We start from the raw sequence: 22,364 nt of genomic DNA, 5'->3' as shown, positions 1-22,364 counted from the left end.
GTCCCTCTAATTTAAGACTATGTCCTCTTGTTGTGGTAGTTTTTCTTCTTTTAAATATAGTCTCCTCCTTTACTGAAAAGTTCATGGGACCTTTTGAGATCATCGCTCAGATCAATGCTGTCACCTTCCGCCTGCAACTTCCAGATTCTATGAAAATACATCCGGTGTTACACGTTGCACTGCTTAAACCTTTTCATGAAAATACTTTCCCTGGTCGAGCCCTGCCTGCCCCACCACCAGTCCTCGGGGATGGTGAAGATGAATACGAGGTGGAAAAAAGTTCTTGACTCCAGGATATTCCGCAACAAGCTTCAATATTTGGTTCATTGGAAAGGCTATGGTGAGGAGGATAGATCGTGGGAACCAGTGGACAATATTCATGCTCCTGATCTTCTTCAGTCTTTCCATGCACAGTACCCTGCTAAACCAGGAAATAGGGCATCCAGAGGCTGCACATGTAGAGGTGGGAGTAATGTGAGGAGCTGACTCTGCTGGGTTTCAAACCCTGGTTTACATGCTGCTAAACCTCTCCCTTACCAGTACACCAGCCTGCCTTTTGCAAATACAAATACAAAAAAGTCCTGCACTCAAACTCCCACTACTCCTGGGCGGCGGCAACGACAATAATACACATCAGCCCCAATACATACAGTAAAAACCAAAGGAAAAAAGTTACCTGCACTCTTCCCAAATCCCTATGTATATTTAAACAAATTGAAGTTATTTAGTTACTCCAATGGCCATGAGCGGGGATGCCCACCTGCCACGTCAAGGCAAGCCTCTCAGATGGGTCGTACACTAACCATTCACCTTGCTTCCTTTAGCTTCTGGCAAAAATATATCTCTAATGAGACAGAGAGGGATATTTTTGTAAACTCCTACATGCTTATTAACCCTTCATAGGGAACACATGGAATGGGCAGCAGCATTGTAACATAGCTGTGTGATACAAAAGTGAATACAAATACAAAAAAACAAGTCCTGCGTTCAAACTCCCACTACTCCTGGGCAGCAGCAACGACCATAGTACACATCAGCCAAAATACATACAGCAAAAACCAAAAGGAAAAAAAGTTACCTGCGCTCTCTCCTCAATAAAATACCCCTAAAATAGCACTAAAATAACACTTTTGCATCACACAGCTTTGTTACAATTCATATTATTTCCTCTCCCCGCACATTTGTCCATCCATCTGGACAGTGTTAATTGATTTATTTTGTTCTTGCACGGGTTCTGTTACATGTTTATGCTATGATTCTAGCAGACACTTGTGTAAAACATGTCTGCAACGCAAATGGTAAGATGGTCTTCTAGAAGATTAAGTTATATGCCGTGCCTATTTTCAATGCATTATCATAGGATTCCCAATGATTATATTGCTCTTGCAAAACGTTGTTCTTTTTTTTTTTCCTGATTATTAAATGTTATCTTGTCTATCAATTTAGCTACTCAGTATGTCTGGTTGCAGTTGCATACTCTTAGATGCTGTTGCTGATGCAATAAAAAGGATCACGAAGACAAACTCTGGAATAAGAATGTTACGAAAAATGACTTGAACTTTTGTCATCCTGGTCTCCCTTAGTTCAATCTATGGATGAATTTCTATGTCTGCAGTAGTCCCTACTTCTTACTTACATGATGTGTTTTGTCATTTCATAATTAGTAAGACACATTAACACTCAAGACACTGTCATACAATCATTTGGAAAGTGGTAGTTCACTGCCAGTCATGTCCCGCAGGGCTCCTCATTCCCTTGCATCGTTCCAGGTTCGTAACATTTAGTACTCACTGTAATATTTAGCACATTCTAAATGCAAACTGCGCCAAGGACCAAACCTGATGTAAGTGTAGATGTTCCACTGCATCCTTTAAAAGAATCCTATTTGTTTCAAAAATTCTTTTGAAAGGAAATCCCAACGGGAGGGAGGGAGGAGAAAAAAAATACAAACAAATCTAAAATAACGAAAGTGTTTGCATTTGAATATTCTTACTCATAAGTATTCAAGTGTCTCTGCCACAGTCCGGGATTTTTGCATAATTTGCACACACACACACGGCAGTTACTGCTCTGCTGGCCAAGGGGTGCCGGGAAAGGTGAGTTATACTTACCTAAACCTGTCCCTCGCAGCCATTCCTGACGGTTCTCTTCAGTTCTTGGTGCTTCACATCACCCGCCCACATCAGCATCAGTGTTCATTTTGGCGGCAAATTTGCATTTTAGTTTTAGTCATAGCCCTTGGATTAAAAAGCCATTTTACTTTTATTCGTATTTTAGTCATCTGAATTGTTTTAGTTTTAGTTTAGTTTTAGTCAACTAAATCTCCAGTAGATTTTACTCAACACAACTAAAATCTAATGGGTTAATTAAAGCCTCTATCTGTCTCTTTTGCCCCTTCCCCAGCCCCGCTGTGTCTCTTTGTGTTCTAACAGCCCATCTAGGTTTCTTTGTTCCAAGCCCTGGTCTGTCTCTTTTGCCCCTTCCATAGCCCCTCTGTGCAGTGTTAACTTTGGTGTCAGATTTTAATTTAGTTTTAGTCATAGTCTTTTGACAAAAAAGCCATTTTAGTTTTAGTCTTATTTTAGTCATCTGAATTGTTTTGGTTTTAGTCTAGTTTCAGCCAACTAAATCTCAAAAATTGTAGTCGACTAAAATTTGACTCAAATTGTTAGTTGACAAAATTAACACTGATCAGCATTACACTATTGTGTGTGCAATCTTCCCCTCAGACGTCACTGGTGACAGATGTGGGCTTGACAAAAGTTAGCTCCACCTTTTGTTAAGTTTTGTCGAGCGTAGGAAAAATACTTACACAAACTAGTCCCTACTTTGTCTTAGTATATTTTGTGACTGGGTTGAAATTCCATTGAAATTCCAACACAGTCAATGTGAGTATTTCATGATGATGTTTATGAACTACTTATTATGGGAAGAGCCGATTCCCCAACTGTTGTGGCTGGCGCGTTTTGCATTTGGAATGTTTTGTCATTCTGTTAACATTTCAGATGAACTATTTATTGGACAGTATTTGCGTAGCAAGTTATTTCTCATAAGATCGTCCCAGAAGTGTAAAATGCCTCTGTATATCTTATGATTTAAACACAGGTTAAACAAATACAATTAAGATATTAGTTCAATTTTCTGAATTTGAATTAATTTAGAAATATTTAGAATAGTAAACCTATCAGCAGCTTGTCTTGTTTACTGTAATCATAAATTTGGAAGAACATATTTGATAGTCAAATCTCGTTAATGTTTCTAATTTTCCAGTAAAAAAAAAAAAACAGACAAGCTCTGGTAATTTCTGTCTACAAAGCCAAACACTGTCAGACCTCAGTGACTAATGAGATGCTATTAAATTTCAGTATGTTTTTTAAATCTCTCCTGAACAACATTAAAGGAACACTCCCAACACCATAACCACTACAATGTGTTGTAGTAGTTATGGTATTAAGAGTGTCCTGGCATCCCCACATTTTAAGGAATCAAACCATTGTAGATGCTTATCCCTTCCTCCACTACCTTAGCCAGAGAACAGGAAACTAACATGGGAAATATGTTTGCCACAAATCTACAATGCCTAGGTTAGATATCACGGTACTATTTTAACTAAACAAAATAAACACATTACAGTATTTTAAAGGGACTCTCTAAGCACCAAAACAAAAAAAGTGGTTTTGGTGTATAGATCATGCCTCTGCAGTCTCATTGTTCAATCATTTAAGATTCAAATAATTTTGTTTCTGCAGCTCTAGCCACAACTCCCCTGCTTGTGACTTACGCTACCTTCCTGTTCATTTCCTGTAAAGAGAGATCTAATGATTAAACTTACTTTACTGCACATTCTGTTTCTATTAGAATTTTGTATCTGCTGCTCTGTTAATAGCCTGCTAGAACCTAACAGAGCAAGTGATAAAAACTTCCAAAGTAAACACACTGTGCATATAACTATTTCCCCCATATGTGGCTGTTTGAGTCACGTCCAGGAGAGGTGTGGCTAGAGCTGCATAAACAGTATCAAAAGCGATTTAACTCTTAAATGGCAGTGAATTGAAAAGTGAGACTGCAGGGGCATGATCTATACACCAAACCTATGGGAAAGTATTGTGATTGGCTCAAAACACAACTTCTGATGATGCCAGCCAAGCAGACAGATCAGGGGCAGAGCCAGCAGCAGACTGAAATAAAGGTAAGACTTTACTATATTTAGGGGGAGGGGGAAAGGGGGATCAGGGGAGCTAGATGGTGTTTCAAACACTATAGGGTCAGGAATACATGTTTGTGTTCCTGACCCTATAGTGTTCCTTAATACCCTATAGATTATCCATCACAATCACTTTGTTTGCCTGTACATTTATACGTGTTGAAATTATTCATTATCCTAATAAAAGAAAAAAATTTTGTGCTTTTTTTTCTGGTGTAACAGTTTTGTTTTTATTTAATAGTGGTTTCACCTTGGCCACCATTCATTAAAATAAATCTGTATTTTCCAATTATTTAATTGTCATATTTGTGTACATCATTATTGCATATTACTTTGCATGTACAGTATATTTATTTTATCTCTCTGCCTGTCTGTGCTATTTTGCTTATTTTTCTTGCTAGGACATCTTCATCGATTGAAAAGAGAAAAACAGGTTGTTAATTAATAAGATGATCTCCCTTTCTAATTGTAATTACAGATTTTTACCGTTTTTATTAGCAAGTATGTCAACATTGCGTTAAAGGCAGAAAACACATTCTCTTAATTAATACATGGATAATATTGAATTACAGCAAATAAAACACTAGTCCCAGATGACCCTGGCACATTGGGTTGCTAACAAATCTACTTTAGAACTAGCCCCAAGAGCATATTCATTATTTACAACATCTGCTTGAGTTGATACATACACAGAGCATGTATACCACTCCTAAGTAGAGGGTGTCATTTAATTGGATTCGTCAACAGCAAAACCTTTCATGCCACATTCAGATAAATGTTAACTGCTTGGTGCAATTACATAAAATAATCTAGTACTAAATAACCCCCTAAAGACAGTTTGAATTATCCAAGTGAATGATGGGATTATGGTATTCATTGAAAATGAGTGTTACGGTTACAATACAGCCACAGTTGGAAAATGTCAAAATTTCCAGATTCATATAACTTAACTTTCCTCTACATTATCATTATAGCACGTGTAACAATGAGTGTAGACTAAATAATAAGGAAAGCAGGCAATACACGCTTCCGATGTAAGTGGCAAAAGGTTCAGCCCATTTTTTTTTAATGCATAAAAAAAATTATAGTTCTAAAAACAGTATTTAAATATCAGACAACAAATGTATTCTTAAAAATACAGAATTTTTACAGGTTTTTTCCTTTTACCAAGCACCAGTCACGATTTCAAATGCAATTAATAAAAAATAAAAAATAAAAAATATTCCAGCTAGTTTGTTTGTTTGTTTTTATGATCATTCTTGATTATAATTTGGTGTTGTCGGGTGAACTGCTCCTTCTATTTGTTTAATTTTGCTTGATTTATTCGTAAAATGTAAACATTCAAAAAAGTAAAAATGAAAAAAAAAATAAAAATAAATAAATAAAAAAAAAACCAAAACAACAACTTTGGATAATTCAGATTTTCCTAAAAAAAAACACAAAGAATGTCGTGCGACATTTTACAAGTATAATATTCTAAATAGAAACATTATTGTGGATATGTGCTTCTAGAGTGCCTAATGGTGCTAATCAAGGTTCTTTTTATGGATCTGACTATTGCAATGCATTTGTAGTCAGAAAGAAAATCACGTTTTTTAACGTAGAAATGCGTATGCAATAAAGTTCTTAAACAGTGAGTTGAAAGAGCAGACAAAGAACATATTTCAATAATAAAAAAAAATGTACTTTTGCTATTGATACATACAGGCCTCTCTCAGAATATATGGTTTAATAATACTGTACATATTAACGGTGGCTGATGATCTGTTACCAATATTGACATGGCCACAACCACACCTTTCAAATGCTTTACGACAATCAAGGGCCTGACAGCTGACATTAAGCAGTCAAGCTTAAAGGATTACTCCAAACATCAGGGTTCTTCAGTAGTTTGAAGTGGTCACATTACAAGGAGCCTGCAAGTGCAATGTTTCAGTATAAATGAAATATTTAATGTTGTTCTTAGAGGTGTAAGTTCCCCTCCAGCAGCATAATTAACCAGCCCAGAACAAGAGTTAAATCTGTGCATAAAAACATCCCTTGTCAGCACACATAGCATGCTGCCTCTGTGCCTCCCTGAGCTCTCCTTGAGACCTGCCTCTTTGACATTAGTCCTACTGCAGTTGAGGAAGGATGTCACGTAAAGTGGTGAGGGGGCTGCTTTAGTGAGGGTTACAACAACCGAAAAATAAAAACAAAACTGTGTTGTCGTAAAACTAACCCTTTAAGAGACTAGAATTTCCTGAAGAAAACATATCGATACAGTAACATGAACAACTGCACTCCAAAGAGAATTGAAAACACTTTTTTTTTATATTAACGATTTTTCTTTTAACATTTTTCCAAGTGTTTCAACTTCTCATCTAACGTCTGGACATGAGTATAATCAACCAAGCACTGGCGTAGGAACCAAAGAAAATCTGCCAGGACAACCTATTATAACAAACCTAGCGCTCCTTAAAGAGTATAAAATAAACTATGCCGTTTTCTCTAGGACATTATTACTAGGAAGGCTAAAAGTACTATGGAATTTAGACCTGTGTAGAGGGACATGCATCACTTCACAATGTTTTTTGTTTTTTTTTAAAACAAACAGCAAACACTTTTAAACAAATATACAAACTAAAATATAGCAAGTAAAACTTTGAAACCTATATAACAAATGTTTATAAACTTACAATGAACTTGGTCAGATTGCATTGCTGGGCACACCTCTCAGCTAGGGGAGTTTTTTCAGTCTTCCCCCTCTCTCTTCCCCACACATCTTACTTTAGGACCGGGCCAGGGCATCATTGTACAGCAGCAAGAGAGAGAAACCAACACCAAAGCCTGCTCTGCATGATCATACTGTCCAGGCTCTCTCTCTTTCCCCCCTTTCAGGATGTTGCTGGTCTCCAAGCTGTACATGTGTAAATCTGTTAGGCATGCCTAATGCACTTTTCCCGTATTCCTAGGGATAGGACACTGATTCCACCCCGTGGAGTGGTTGTGGAAAGCATAAGAACAAAGAAGCAGGTAAATATGAAAACAATTATCATATTTACCTGCTTTTTCAGCTTGCAGGCAAGAGGCAATTGTCTAATTTAAAGCTAAAGAGATGCATGTCCCTTTTATCCTACAATTATCTGTACACTGATCTCATAATTTAATGCAATTTCTCACTAAAATAAATATTTTTAGTGTTTCCAGTGAAATGTCATAATACTATTATTAATTGTGTTATTTTAAAAGCTATGTGGAGAAGATAACCAACTTCTTAAAGGGAAACTCCAGTGCCAGGAAAACGATCCGTTTTCCTGGCACTGGAGGGTCCCTCTCCCGCCCACCCCCCAATCCCCGGTTACTGAAGGGTTGAAAACCCCTTCAGTGACTTACCTGAGGCAGCGGCGATGTCCCTCGTCGCTGTCTCCGCCTCCGCGACGCTCCTCCTCTTCATTGAGTCGGCCGGTGGGCGAGACTGATCTCGCCCACCGGCTGATGGGACCTAATGCGCATGCGCGGCAATGCCGCGCATGCGAATTACGTCTCCCCATAGGAAAGCATTGAAAAATCATTTCAATGCTTTCCTATGGGGTTTTGAGCGACGCTGGAGGTCCTCACACAGCGTGTGCTAGAACCCAGGAGGTGACCTCTAGTGACTGTCCACTAGAGGTGGAGTTAACCCTGCAATGTAATTATTGCAGTTTATAAAAAACTGCAATAATTACACTTGCAGGGTTAAGAGTAGTGGGAGTTGGCACCCAGACCACTCCAATGTGCAGAAGTGGTCTGGGTGCCTAGAGTGTCCCTTTAAACATGGTTTTATTTTTATTTTGCAGCTTAAATGGTCAAATAAATGATCTTAAATTGCCCCTCTTGCACACCTTCTAGATTTTCAGGGGAACAGATTTGTGACAAGTACTCTATGGTTTTATCAACTCTTCTCTTGGAATGAGAATAGCCTTAAAAAGTCTTTGTTTGAAAAGTTTTTAGGGCAACCACTGACCAAAAACTATTTCTTAAAGTCTTATGTCACGGTTAACAGGTTCTGTATACATCTCAGTAGTTGCTTCTTAGGAATATACTTTCAGAATGGGCACTGTCTTAGGCTAGAGTTCTTGTCGGAACACAAATAAGACCTCTAAGTTTAGATACATAATCCTTTTTCACTCTTCAGAGAGCCATACTGTTTATCAACCAGCTGGATCACTGACGGGGATCTAGTGCTATTCCTTTGAAATTGAAACACACCTATACATCCTATACTATAATGAGTCATTGTGTATGTCTATAAACTTATATAAGTTAACTCTAGAATCAAAGTGTTCACTGAATATAGCAAAAGAAAGAATGGTAAGCATTGGGATTAGAATATAGAACTCTAAGTGTTTGGTAATTAGAGGAAGATCTGTCAGAACTGGTTTTAATACTGTTAGAAATACACAATTCTCTAACAGAAATACCCATCCGTCAACATATGGGATATAATTTGAAACATATATTAGAGCAAAAAGACAGTAAATAACTAAGTGTAGTAAAATCATAATAATTTATTGTACTGGATACTTTGCTGAAAATCTGCCACGATTTACTATCAAAAAGGTTTGCTTATAAATTGCAGACATAAAAAAGTAAATTTATATAATTATACATTATTTGACTTTGACAAAGAGAGACATTTTATCCTGGCATAGAATAATTATGCTTCGTTTGGTTTTATGTTATGTTTTATATGATTTGCATTGAGTGAATACTAGTTTTTCTTGTTTTGTATGGGGTTAAAGTCGTTTATCCTACCTGGATTTAAAGAAACTCCAAATTGTATTTCAAAAAGGGACTTGGCTTTCTTCTTGACTACTGAAATATATCTTCAAGCAACAAATAGTTATAAGAAAAGCAAAATAAAGGCATTCGTTTCAATGGAATGTCAAGCATACCAACCTTTAGAACCTTGCAGACTACTTTAAAGCACAACTCAACTAATCTGAAATGCACTAAGAATCTTAGTCAAAGCTATATCCAACCCCGGAACGGCAGAACCATTTGCTTGTACTAGTTCTACCAATGGACAGCACTGCAGAATGTGTGGTCACTTTATAAATAATAATAATATACAACAGAACAAGATACCATTTATATAAAAAGTGGAAAACGAACTTATGGACAGAAGTTCTGCGTCAGACGTTATATGGCGTAACTACGTTTAGAACGAGGCAGTAGTGACAAAGACATGCTCACTGAAATAGTTGAAGTAATAGGATGTGAGTTCCTAAATATGTAGGAATTTAATTAATTCATTTAAAACTAAATATCAATTTCAGCCTAATTATAGATTCTCCTACAATTATACTGCAACCCAGGGGGCATCCATCAGTTTAGAAGGACTTTTCATAATTTGTTATCTGCTTTGGATGTCAAGAATTTGGCCAGCGTAAAGAAAGATGTTTGTCCCAGATATTTGTCCAACATACAAAAAAAGCCAAAAGAGGGAATTGTTCATGTGCATAAACTTGTATTAACACTTTCAAGAAAATATGTTTGTCTGCATATTCCATGATATCTTATTAGTTCTGGCACATCATCTTTTAAGGTGAGGTTGATATGTTCTGAAGTTAAATGGTCGTGCTAAGTACCACTTTACTTGATTGGAAAGTGATGGTACAGAATGAACCGGGTACCAATTCTCAGCTCTGAGAGTAGCTACAGTTTATTGATTTGTAAAAACCATTGCAGCCCAAAGCCCGACTCTCGGAGTGGTCAATCAGGTATATGCACAAACATCCAACCTAGCAATGCTTTGCTAGTTCCTGCACACTAAACAGCGAACCAGGCTATGCTTAACCTGAAAACAACCACTGTTTCTGCTATCACTTTACTGAACAGTGTCACTCTTATAATGTGATGAGGAATGCTGCCATTGGGAGATAAACTGGCTATCCCATAAACCTCTGCTGGAAAGGTATTTATGGATAAGACTAGACCTCAGAGACCAAAATGATATGCGTTACATTGGAGCATCTCGTCCTGGTGATGGAGAGGTCTGTAGCTACAAGCAACCTCTCATAACTATCAAGCTAAAGGATCTTTGTTGGGTAATATTTTTATTTATTCATTTTAACTTGTTTTGCATTATATTTTTAAGTATTTTCTATATCATGTCTTACAAAATCTTTCTTTACCTAAGCATTCCATAGTAATTAGAAAGCAGTAATTTGCGTCTGTACGCTAAACAAGCTTCTGATCAACCAAAGATGTCTTGACCAAAAAAGACAAAAAAGTGGTCGCTGTTCGCTTAGACTGTGACAACAATTGGATCTCTAAGCTTAAAGGACCACTATAGGCACCCAGACCACTTCAGCTCAATGAAGTGGTCTGGGTGCCAGGTCCCTCAAGTGCCAGGTCCCTCAAGTGTTAACCCTGCAGTTGAAAACTAGGGTTAATCCAGCCTCTAGTGGCTGTCTCACTGACAGCCACTAGAGGCACTTCCGCGCTTCTCACTGTGAAAATCACAGTGAGAAGACGCTGGACGTCCATAGGAAAGCATTGAGTAATGCTTTCCTATGGGCGGTTTGAATGCGCGTGCGGCTCATGCCGCGCATGCGCATTCGGCGCTGATGTCGGCAGGAGGAGGAGAGGTCACCAGCGCTGAGGGAGCCCGGCGCTTGAGAAAGGTAAGTGACTGAAGGGGTTTTAACCCCTTCAGCTCAGCGGGAAGGGGGGCCATGAGGGTGGGGACGACCTAAAGACCCTATAGTGCCAGGAAAACTAGTTTGTTTTCCTGGCACTATAGTGGTCCTTTAACCCCTTAAGGACACATGACATGTGTGACATGTCATGATTCCCTTTTATTCCAGAACTTTGAGAGGGGTTAAAGAGGGGATCCAAAAGGTGAGATACTGGCAACTTTGTAGTTACCTGTAGAAGCGTATAGAAATAAATAGTTATTTAGCTAGCAAATTGGGATTTTCCCTCCCTTCCTTCAAAAACAAATGCTGGGGACTGAACACTTGTCCTGCAATTAACAAATAAAAACATTTTATATGAATGAATCTACAAAACAGAGAATACAGTATACTCCACGTCTTACTGAGTGTTGAAAACACCCAAGTTAAAAGCAGTGGGGATTCAGCTACAGCATACAGTCTCACATTGCACACGCCTGCCACAATATCAGTGTACCCCATTTGTTGGTATCTATGACCCTTAAACACTATTATTCTATGTAAGGTGCCATCCCCTCCATATAATCTCATATACGCACATTATTATAATAATAATAATAATAATAATAAGACAGCCTCCGTTATAATTGCAGGAGAAGAGGGGGGAGCGTGGCTCCAGGTGTTAGTTACAAATTTCAACCAAATGGAATAAAGGCCTCCGTCAATACATATTATACAATGGAGAGCTCAAGAGGCAGAACACTGCGATGCACAGGACAACAGACACATAATAATATAAGTAAAGATACATTAGGTACGAGCTGTGTGCACTTAGCATCTTACTCTCATATGCAATTCTATAGAAATCTAAAAGCAGCAGCAGGGAATAAGATGTGTGTTTGGTGGCCTTTAATAGCTGTAGAAATGTGCTGGCATGATTCCGCTGCAGGTTTTTTAATGGCTGCCCTTATGGTTTTGAGCAAACAAAGATTATGCATTAGCCATCTTCGAGGTTCATCGGCAGACATTCTCCTCATGTGGCTTATTAAGTATGGCTCTATGTTCTGCTCTTACGGGAATCTACAGTCTAAAAAAACTGAACAATCTTGTAACTGTACAAAAAAATGAAATTGTACATTCCATAAGGAAGGAATCACAGCTAAAGAAAGTCTGCGTGAGGCCCAGCGTCAGGGCCGTCTGTAACTCTGGATCATGCTATTTAAACAATTAAGTGACAGTCCCGGACATATAATAACTGCGATGAAATGTAATGAGCTTATAGGGACAGACTGTGCATCATAACAAAAAGTGGTTGTGCATCTAAATACTTTGTAGCGGAGAACTCAGTAGTTTGGTATATTATTTTTTTTTTGTTTCTATAGATTATATATCTTATATTTACTTAGTTGGTAAGTTCTGATGTGATTTGTGAAGCTGCCAAATTGGGCTTGACAGACCAACAACATGTAGTTATGGACTTAACTTCTAAAATGTGTATCTAATATTCTCCATTGGAGAGCCGAAACTTGTATTGTGTATATTGGATCATGTACTAAATGCAGATTTTAGATTGTGTCTTTAAACTGGAAGGATTAGCATTTATTAGTTTTCAGGTATGTCCTAGTGGTCTATCCTTGATTTTTTTTTTTATTCAAATAAATAGTGCGGACCGAGCAGTTTTAGCAGGTATTACAAACCATACAGATAGAGCACTAACCACATAGCGATATCACCAAATTATCATGAAAAAAATATGTAGCATTTGTTTACTTGAAAGATTTATTTGTGATATGCCTTAAAACCCCATAGATTTTGCGAACGTTTCTCTTGTGTTCCTGAAACATTTGTTTACTTTGCACAAGTGTAAGCAGATGAAGTTGCTTATAAAACAAAGTTTTCTTATTGCCCAGGTCTGTCCTGCTGCAGAAATCATGGGGAATAAATAAACAGACTTTGTTGGTGATAGACAGACAAACAGACCAGATAGACATAAAGGGAGTAATATAACAAGAAGTTTTGTATGGAAAGCAATACGAGAATTTATAATGTGACATACATATTTAAATTCAGGGACCAGAGACACTGGCCCATCTTTGTAAAATGTAATCTACAGTTGTGCTCAAAAGTTTACATACCCTGGCAGAAATTGTGAAATTTTGGCATTAATTTAGAAAATATGATCATGCAAATAAATGTATTTTATTGAAGGATGGTGATCATATAAAGCCATTTATTTTCACATAGTTGTTTGGCTCCTTTTTAAAGCATGATATCATGATAACAGAAATCACCCCAATGGCCCTGATCAAAAGTTTGCATACCCTTGAATGTTTGTCCTTGTAACAGACACACAAGGTGACACACACACAGGTTAAATGGCAATCAAAGGTTAATTTCCCACATCTGTGGCTTTTTAAATTGCAATTAGTGTTTGTGTACAAATAGTCAAAGTGTTTGTTCACTCGCATGTGGATGCACTGAGCAGGCCAGATACTGAGCCATGGGGAGCAGAAAAGAACTGTCAAAAGACCTGCGTAATAAAGTAATGAAACTTTATAAAGATGGAATAGGATATAAAAAATATCCAAAGCCTTGAAAATGCCAGTCAGTACTGTTCAATCACTTATTAAGAAGTGGAAATTTCTGGGATCTCTTGATACCAAGCCAAGGTCAGGTAGACCAATCAAGATTTAAGCCACAACAGCCAGAAAAATTGTTTGGGATACAAAACAAACCCCAGAGGTATCCTCAAAGAAATACAGGCTGCTCTGGAAAAAGACGGTGTGTTTGTTTCAAGGAACACAATACGAAAATACGTGAACAAAAATGAGCTGCATGGTCGAGTTTCCAGAAAGAAGCCTTTACTGTGCCAGTCCCACAAAAAATCCGATTACAATATGCCCGACAATACCTTGACATGCCTCACAGCTTCTGTCACACTGTAATTTGGAGTGACGAGACCAAAATAGAGCTTTATGGTCACAACCATGCGCTATGATTACCATGGCAACGCTTAATTCCACGTGGTGCCGGGACTCGCAGGAAGTGAATTCACCCGGCAGAGCCACAGAGGTGAAGATTGAGACCCCCCACCTAGAGCGCCACGGGACCACCAGGGAGTACAGTGCCACCGGACCACCAGGGAGAAAGCTGCCCCCCTCCCTAGAAGCAGGTAAGAAACAGGAAGGTGGTAAACACTAAAATATTTTTACATTAAAATATAAAAAAAATATATAAAAAATGTAAAAGATGCTCCCCTCTCAGATTCTGCAACACTCAGCCCCAATGCTAAACGTCAAAGTCTCCCTCACACTGCACACACTGCACCCCTCACAACCACACACATTGCACCCCCTCACAATCACACACACAGTACCCCTCACAACCACACACACTGCACCCCTCACAACCACACACACTGCAGCCCTCACTATCACACACACTGCACCCCTCACAACCACACACACTACCCATCCCCTCACAACCACACACTGCACCCCTCACAGTGCTGTGTTGGCACTTTGAGGAATAAAAGATGGTTTGTATTGCGGTTTGGGCACTCTGGCACAAATATGTTTGCCATCACTGGTGTAGTAGATGAGGTGTAGTGGGTTGCAATATATGTGAGGGTCAGTAACATTGTATAAAGCCGAAAACCAATAAGTGGAGCTAAAAAATGATTTAAATAGTCCCACAAGATGCCAGTAAATGATCTTAGACAGTCACCCTTTATTCAGAAATGTGACATTCAAAATTATTTATGTAAAAATGTAAATAAACATTGGCTACAGAAACCACAATTATTGTCAGATATAGGTAGAACAATTAATCCATTGATCTGACGTGACCAAGCCAGAGCAGGCTCTTAAATATTCTGGGTCCCAATGAAAAAATGTCAGCTGCCATGTATACATGCACACTTCTCCTTAATGCTTATACAAATAACATGTGGCTAAATAGCATGAAATTCACCATAAAATCACTGCAATTAATAATAATGATTTTATTGGTGTTATTAGAACTTTTATTGTTTTAATTGCAGTGATTTTACAGAGTATAAAGAGCATTGTGTTGAATGGACACGCTGGCAATTGATGTTTGTTCCTCTGGAACTCGAAGGATTCAAGATGCTGCCCTGGCTCGGGCACATTGGATCAGTGGATTTCTTATTCCATACTCTGGAGTATATTCATACGTAATGAAATTAGATGAACTGATACTCCCTTCTGGATTTTGAATGTCGTTTGATACCATTGCTATTTTGTTTTATCTTGCCACATTGTATATGTGTTATTTTTCCTGCTGATTTTATTATTTGTTACACCCATATCTAGCAATTTATTTTTCAGCGACTACCCTTTATTTTCACATTTCCATAAATAATTTTGTGTATTAGAAGTTTAGAAATGTATGGATAAAAGGTTTCTTAGACCCTTTACTGACATCTTCTGTAGCTATTTAAATGTAGATATATTTTTTAGTTCCCCTTTTTTGTTTTTATACAGTAAGACTCGGGACAGGGGTTGCTGCTTGTTTATTTTTTGGAGAAACACATTCTATATCGTTTAGTTTTGCTAGTAACATTGTGTCCAATAGAGTTATTCACCAAACCAGGAATTGTGGGAAACTGGCGACAGGAAAATAACATTTTTGGCCAAAATGAGCAAATTGGGGAAAAAAAAAACCCTACTTCTTGGGACTGTCTCATTTGACCAAAAACCTGAAATTCCTGCAATTCTCCAGAATTTCTGATTTAGCCAATAGCCTTCTTTTTGTAAATTAGTTAGCAGGAAAACAGTCACAGGAATAGGCATAGTTTATGGGATAATGCAACCAATAGCTACATGTGTTTTATCATCTCTGTGTTGGCAGCTTCAAACAGGGCAATGTTAAATAAATGAATTAACCATCCAAGATAACGGTGTCCACTGTGTTAAAGGGACACTTTGGTCAACCAGACCACTTCATGTAATTGATGAGGTCTGGGTGCACTTGCTCTGTCATTTTAACCTTGCAGTGCAAAACATTGCAGGTTTAAATTGCAGGGTTAAGTCCGTCTCTATTGGCTGTCAGTATTCCAGTCACTAGAAGCGCTTCCTGTGAACTGACCGAGTAAAACTGACACAGAAGCCCCTATAAGAAAGCATTGATTAAATGCTTAGCCACGATGGAACTTTAATGTGTTCATGGCACATGCGTACTAGGACCCCAACGTTCTTCTATGCATTTGACTGGACCTTCGGAGAGGAGGCCAAACCTTTTCCGTGACATTGCGTGAGATAAGGAGGAAAGCAGCACAGAAAGAGTCTTGGCTGGAAAAAGGTAAGCAAATCTATTATGTATAATAATGTTATTCCAAACTGAGGTGGGAGTGGGGGATTGTATTTTTAACGCTATGATGTTCCTTTAAATTAACTACACATATCTTGCATTTTCGTTACTGAGATAGAATCTAGATAAAGTTCGTATAATGCATACAGAATCTCAGAGATACGTATCACAGGAGCCTGAGCAGTGAGAATGAGAGCTATATATTACACATATCTTTCACCTCGATGTGCACACAGGGGTGTGATATAGTGACAGCAATACCTGAAAGCCTTAAGGAAACGTGTGAAATACCTGACCTCCACCTTGGTGTATGCACAATAAAGTGAAAAATATGGAAACAGCACGTTTTCAAACACCCTGAAGAAACCTTCACCCTGTCGTATGCATAGCAGAGCGAGATATGCATGCGCAGCGAGTCAGTCAATGCCTCAAGAAAATATCTAGAAAAAAAAAAGTTATTTATGTACGCCTACCTTGCCATATGTGGCAAAGTGAAACTACTGTATTAATAATTCCATGAGTATCCCATAGAAGAAAGGATGGCATGTATCTTTCTGTCACCTGTACAACTACAATATGGCAATAGCAAGGAGACATCTACATGTAGAACATATGAAGGATAATTAGAGAAGCCAAAGAAACACAGTCTGTTTAATAAATACCCTGAGTGCAAAGGCCAAATTAATATGGCAGTTCACATTGACTTCCTGGTTAAAAGCATTACCTAAAGAGCCTATTCTGGCCATCACTGTGAGGATTCTGTGAAACATGTGCAGATATATCTAAAGCCCTTCTGAGGTGACCTGTCTACATGAGGATTAATTACCTGGTAATTGCATTTCCAGCCCTAGCAGACCTAGCAATAAAGTTAAGACGCCGTGTAAGGACCTAATGAAGACAATTATTGATGCCCTTGAGCTGGAGTAGTCTGTCAATAGTCATGTTTATAGCACTAGAAACAGAGAGAAGGAAAAGACTTGATGAATATGTAAGGTCATAATATTCCAATCAAGCTGGTTACAGTGAGAGTACTGAACATAGAAACATAGAATGTGACCCTCATTGAAAATCAGGATTATTGACAAAATGTACAGACTTTCAGATGTTTGCAATAAACAAATCAAACAAAAGCAATCGAAATAGCTCCACAAAACAAATGCAACAAGCACTGACGTTTCAGTGAGCATAGTAAGTTGCGTTGTAAAAAACAAAGAAGCTTTCCATGCCAGACATACACCACTACTGACTAAGCCACGGAAGTTTTGGGATTCTGTTCTGTGGAGCGATGAAACAATACTGGAACGTTTTGGCCCAATCAATTAGTGGTATGTCTGTAGGAAGAAGAATGAAGCATACGCAGAAAAGAACACTCTGCCTACAGTTAAGCATGGTGGTGGCTCGGTGATGCTCTGGGGATGCTTTGCCCTGGAAACCTGCAGAGTGTGCAAGTCAAGATGGAATCATTGATGTATCAGAAAATCCTAGGCGAAAACGTCATGCCGTCTGTGAGGAAGCTAAAGTTTGGTCATCACCAAGAAAAAACAACGATCCCAAGCATTTCTCATATTCCACCAAGGCTTGGTTGCAGAAGAAGTACTGGAAAATTATATAGTGGCCATCACAGTCAGAAAATGTCTGGTGGGATTTGAAGAAGGCGGTTACAGCACGCATACACAAGAATATTACTAAACTGGAGGCCATTACTCATGAGTAATGGGCCAAGATTCCTCAGGAACAATGCAAGGAATACAAATTTGTATTCCTAGCACTATACTTCCCTCTGGTCCCCCCTCCCTCGTGTCGCCCTCAGCAATGTAAGGGTTAACAAACCCTTACTGTAGTTACCTGTTCTATAGGCGTTCTCTTTCGGCGCTTGGTTGGCGCCCTGCCCCCTTCAACGTCATAGGATGAGTAATGCAAGCGCATTAAGCCCTCCCCATAGGAAAGTATTACATGGATTTTTTACTGACCTTGGATGTCCTCATGCATAGCGTGGGGGCATGCAACGTCAGTTAGGAGAAAGAAAAGTAGCCTTGCAAGCAGGAAGTGCCTCTATTGTCTGTCTGATTGACAGTCACTAGAAGCAGTCTTAACCTTTCAAAGTAATTATTGTGGTTTCTCAGAAACTGCAATAATTAACATTGCAGGATTAAGAGGACAGGGTCACTGCACCAAGACCACTTCAATGAGCTGAAGTGGACTTGGTGCCTATAGTGCCCCCTTTAACTCAACTGTATGATCACAATTTACACACAAGGAACAATGGAATCACAACACTTAAAAAAAAATGTAAAAAAAAAATGCTTCGCTAAAAAAAACTATTACAAAAAAATATATCTCAGATGGATCTCAGGAATTTATCCACACGATACAAAACAGAAGTCACCTTTGAATAAAGCTACAAGCCATCGGTTTTCTAACATGAAAATCTTTAGGACCACAAAAAGAGAGGACAATAATATAAGGTTTACGAATGCCTAATTTCTTTCCCTTCAATAAATGCTTTACTAACAATAGGAGTTGGATTTCCTCAGAGCTGACAATCATCGCACCCTCCCCTACAGTCTAAATTATACTGAGTCGTTTGTAGCAATATACATGTCAATGTGGTAAAAAAAAAAAAAAAAAAGCTTCATCTATCAAGTTTAACAACTTTCTGGTGTAACTTCTCTGAGCCTGATTGCTTATTCATGTGTAAGTGTGCACGCCCAGCTCGTTTTCCCTAGTCTAGCGAGGCTTTGTTGGTCTGTTAGGCTGTTCTGGTAGCTGAAAGTGGCTTCTCAGATGACATTTACTGACATTCAATAAAGTACATTTATCAGCATTGTTCATTTCACTTTCTATAAAGGCTATCGCCCTGCTTTTTATTTATTTATTTCATTTTTACTCTCTTTCACCTAAAAAAAAAACAAACAAAAAAAAAAAAAAAAAAAGAGCCATTAACATAAAAATAAATGATAAATGGCAAAGTGGAATATTTTCTGAGTTGCAAAGAAAATGTCACTATGGAAGAAGTCCTTAATGCATTGAGTGTTGTTTTTCAGGTTTGGACTTGTCAGACATAGAGAAATTCTAGATTTTTTTCAGCCTAATCCTCAATTCTTTGGAATCAGAACTCTTGGAAAAAAAAACTCTCCAACTAATTATAAGTTACACTGATCATTCCATTGCAGGATAATATCAGGTAATATGCATTTGATCTAGCAGAACCCAATTTTTTTCTTTTTTTTTTAGCTAGTACTTTATACCTTATATAGATTTTACACAGACTTCTGGAAGAGTGTTCTGGGACTAGATTTACATTTATTTTATATGGATAATGGAAAATTGTTTCATACTTACTGATATTTTCCTTTCCCGGTAATGGGCCATGGCAGCACTACTCCATGGGTTAGCTCCTCCCCTCACTCCCATTAGACAGGACTAAATTTTAGGAGCAGGAAACAACAAAAATACAGGGTGCGCCAGGTGGAATGGGAGGTAATAAAAAGACAAGTCTCTGAAAATACACAAGGGAGTCTTGGGTAGGTCTTCTTAGGTTCTTGATGAGGTCCTCAGTGGTTGATATGAAAAACTAAATTAGACAAAAAGGAAGACCAATAGTGCACAACCGAGAAAAATGCCAACTCACAATCAGTAGAGCTATGCCCAGCTCTAGGTAAAACAGCATACAGTGGTATTTGAAACTCCCCACATGTAGGATATAGCTGGACAAAAGGTGATTCTTCAATACTTTGTACAACGACTCCTACATGTTTTTTTTAAACACCTAACCTAGGCAAAAAAATAGGGGTTCAGTTACAGTATATTACCATACATTGCATAAGCCTGCCACAACGTCAATGTAGCACTCTTGGTTTCCTATATAAATATTTGTGGGAGTCCATATATTTTTTGCCTAGGTGAGGTGTTTAAAAAAACCAAAAATTATTACATTCTGTGAGCATTGAAATAGCTGTTTAGTGAATGAGTGAGTGCGCTGGATCTTGTATGTTGTACAAATTGGCCCCAGCAGCACCCTATAATGTATGTATGTTCAGATGAGTGCAACCTCTTGGGGTATATATATATATTTGGGATTCCAGAGAGTCCCAGGAGGAAGTATTTCCCCAGTAAGTGGATTAATCTCATAAGAGCAGGCATTAGGTTGCTGATATAGGACCTGCCAAGAATGGGGTACATTGACGTTGTGGCAGGCTTATGCAATGTATGATCATATAATGTAACTAAACCCCCATTATTTTTGCCTAGTTTAGGTGTTTTTAAAAAAAAAAAAAAACAGACAAAAAAAGCTATTACATTCTGTGAGCTTTGAAATAACTGTTTAGTGAATGAGTGTGTGCACCGGATCTTTTATATATATATATATATATATATATATATATATATATATATATATATATGCTAGAAAGTATGTTTATTAAAAACGAGTACAGCAGGTTTACATTCAAACAGAATATAGTGAATAGGTACACGTCGAAGGTGACAAGTTACTTAAAACATATGGTGATTTCTAGCACAGCATTTGCAATGAAGTGGAAAGCAGCCACTGAACTATACAACAAGCTGAAACTTGATCTGTGATGGACATGTGATGTCCTCAGGAATAGGTTGGAGTCCAGAAATTAGTTCAGGTCAGAACCATTAGGTGCAACGGAAGGCTTTAGGTGAGATTTAAGATCAGAAGGATAGAATGTTGAACCAGCAGGAACTGAGGAAAAAATATGTGGAATCTTTATGTGGGGTTTTCTTAACTGTTCCTTTGCAGGTTATGTGGCCAATCTTGCAAATTTTAGTAAATATATATAAATATATATATATATATAATAGCAGGGAAGGCAGGATTTACTGAAACCTGGTGCCAATAACACCATAGATGTCACACATTTTGATATTAAATGAAATCGACTTAATCATTATTACTGGATGCTGGAGTGTGTGACAGAATCACTGCCGCTACATCCGGAATTCACAAACACCCAAAAACACAAACACTCACTGTGGCATTCAACACACAAACACGCACTGAGATGTACTGGTACTGCATACATAGTAGTTACACTAAATTGCGTATTCTAAAACACACAGCACAGTCATATGGACTAATATAGCATACAAGGACTCACATTTAGACAAAGTGACATTGCATTTATAAACGATAACGGCGTCCCTGCACTTTTTTCACAGTAGGAATGCCGTTCTCCCTGCAGGCACTCAGGGGGCGGCAAAAAATGCCGCCCCCAAATGCCCTGTGTTCCCCCTGTCATGGGGGGGGGGGGGCACCTGATTGCCTGCCCCCCCCCGCCCGGCGGGCTGCTCTCTCCCTGTCACACGCGGCGAGGGAGCTGTGTCCTCTCTGCTCCCTCTCGCCGCGCGCCGTTTTCTGATGCAGGAAGCCGGAATATGACGTTATATTCCGACTCCCTGCATCAGCAGACAACCCACGCGGCAAGAGGGAGCAGAAAGGACACAGCTCCCTTGCCGCGTGTGACAGGGAGAGAGCAGCCGCCTCACTGCAGCCCCACTGGACCCCAGGGACCCATCCATGCCAGCTTTCCTGGAAAAGGTAGGGAGGCTGGGTGGGTGGGCAATGTTAATTTGAATAATTTGTATATATGTATGTCTTTGTGTATGTCTGTTAGTGTATGTGTATGTATGTCTGTTAGTGTATGTGTATGTATGTCTGTTAGTGTATGTGTGTATGTCTGTTAGTGTATGTCTGTTAGTGTATGTGTATGTCTGTTAGTGTATGTCTGTTAGTGTATGTGTATGTCTGTTAGTGTATGTGTATGTCTGTTAGTGTATGTCTGTTAGTGTATGTATGTGTGTATGTCTGTTAGTGTATGTCTGTTAGTGTATGTGTATGTATGTGTGTGTGTATGTCTGTTAGTGTATGTGTGTGTATGTCTGTTAGTGTATGTGTGTATGTCTGTTAGTGTATGTGTATGTATGTGTGTGTATGTATGTCTGTTAGTGTATGTGTGTATGTCTGTTAGTGTATGTGTGTGTGTGTATGTCTGTTAGTGTGTGTGTGTGTGTGTGTGTGTGTGTGTCTGTTAGTGTGTGTGTGTGTGTGTGTGTGTATGTCTGTTAGTCTATGTATGTGTGTGTATGTTAGTTCATGTCTGGTGTATGTGTATGTGTGTGTTTGTGTCAGTGTGTGTGTGTATGAGTGTATTTACGTCTGT

Source organism: Pelobates fuscus, chromosome 2, assembly GCF_036172605.1.
Source record: "Pelobates fuscus isolate aPelFus1 chromosome 2, aPelFus1.pri, whole genome shotgun sequence".
NCBI classification, from domain to species: domain Eukaryota; kingdom Metazoa; phylum Chordata; class Amphibia; order Anura; family Pelobatidae; genus Pelobates; species Pelobates fuscus.
Note: the sequence above shows the minus strand (reverse complement) of the source record.